The 1,879-nt window shown below is 38.5% G+C and overlaps 1 pseudogene; it reads left to right on the top strand.

Moving 5' to 3' along the window:
* Positions 1 to 667: 667 nt before the first annotated feature.
* On the top strand, positions 668 to 1,515 carry LOC102823391 (annotated as a pseudogene).
* The last annotated feature ends 364 nt before the right edge of the window (positions 1,516 to 1,879 follow it).

Raw genomic sequence — 1,879 nt, 5'->3', positions numbered from 1 at the left:
CAGGGTCGCTATGAGTCAGAACCAATTCCACGGCACATAACAACAACATACACGCGCACCTCACCAGATGGAATAAGCAGGAATCAAATTGCCTATATCTGTGAGAAGAAATGATGGAGAAACTTAATATCATCAACCAAAATGAGGTCAAAGCAAACTGTAGAACAGAGACCATCTGTTGCTGATATGCAAGTTCAGACTGAAGTTGAAGAAAATTAAAACAAATCCACAAGAGCCAAAATATGACCTTGAACATATCTCACCTGAATTTAGAGACCATCTCCAGAACAGAATTGATGCATTAGACACTAATGACCAAAGACCAGAGGAGTTGTGGAATGACATTAAGAACATCAGATAAGCAAAAAGCAAAAGGTCATTAAAAAGACAGGAAAGAAAGAAAAGACAAAAATGGATGTCAGAAGAGATTCTCAAACTTGCTCTTGAGCATAGAGAAGTCAAAGCAAATGGAAGAAATGAGAAAGTAAAAGAGTAGAACAGAAATTTCAAAGGGCAGGGTGAGAAGACAAACTAAATTATTATAATGATATGTGCAAAGACCTGGAGTTAGAAAACTGAAAAGGAAGAACATGATCAGCATTTCTCAAGCTGAAAGAACTGAAGAAAAAAAATCAAGCCTAGATTGCAATATTGAGGGATTCCTAGTATGACACTGTACAATGAGCACGGGATTGCAAACAGGTTACTGGTTCAAACCCACCAGGTGCTCCTTAGAAACTCTATACAGGGTCTCTATATATTGGAACTGACTTGATGGCACTTAACAACAACAACAACAACACTATGGGCAAAATATGATATGCAGAAAGCTTCAAAAGAAGATGGAAGGAGGTCTTTCCTGATTCTCACTTGGATGGCTGGCTCAGCAGTATCATGTTCTCTCAGGTATGGGACTTCAGTAACTCTGTGGTCAGGCTGTTTGTCAAGCTTGTGAGGTCACCTGTTCAAATACATGGTATTTATGGTCGCTATGCCACTGCCCTTTACCCTGTCTGCTGCATCTGAGCAGAATAAATTGAATCAAGTAGAAAAGGAGTTGTTGAAAGTATCACAACTTCTGAAGGATCCCAAATGGCAATGACTCGTGCTATTCTGAATCTCTGTGTCAAGCATTCCATTAATGTGAAAAGCACAAATGACATCACAACAAAGAGAGATATTTCGTCCCTCACATCCAATCTGATCAATTTACTTGTTAAAAATGGTCGTTTGAACAACACCCCAGGCATCATTTCTGCCTTTTCAACCATCATGAGTGTCCACTATAGAGAAGTTCCTTGTACAATTACCATTGCAACTTCATTAGACAATGGTCCTGAATTAAAAATGGTCCTGCAAAGCTTCCTAAATCAAGGGTAGGTGTTGAGGTTGGAGGTTAAGATTGATCCCTTAATCATGGGTGGAATGATTGTCTGCATTGGAAAGAAATATGTGGATATGTCTGCAAAGTTCAAGATTCAGAAACTGAACAAAGTTATGCAGAAGACTATATGAAAGTGTTGATTTTCTATTGTCAGTGAAAATTAAAATTCTTAAACTTGGAGCATCAATAAAATGCCTCCTGAACAAACAAACAAAAAGAAGATGGAAGGAATACACAGAGTCACTGTAGCAAAAGAAATGGTCCATGTCTTCCATTTCAAGAAGCAGCATATGATAAAGAACTGATGGGACTGAAGGAAGAAGTGACAATGAAAGCATTGGTGGAAAACAAGGCTCCAGGAATTGACAAAATACAAATTGATATCTTTCAACAAACTGATGCAGCACTGGAGGTGGTCACTCATCTATGCCAAGAAATTTGGAAGATAGTTACCTGGGCAACTAATTGGAAGAGATCCATATTTCTTCCTATTCC

This window comes from Chrysochloris asiatica, unplaced genomic scaffold (genome assembly GCF_000296735.1).
Source record: "Chrysochloris asiatica unplaced genomic scaffold, ChrAsi1.0 scaffold00163, whole genome shotgun sequence".
Lineage (NCBI taxonomy): Eukaryota > Metazoa > Chordata > Mammalia > Afrosoricida > Chrysochloridae > Chrysochloris > Chrysochloris asiatica.
Note: the sequence above shows the minus strand (reverse complement) of the source record. Positions and strands in the feature narration are given on the sequence as shown.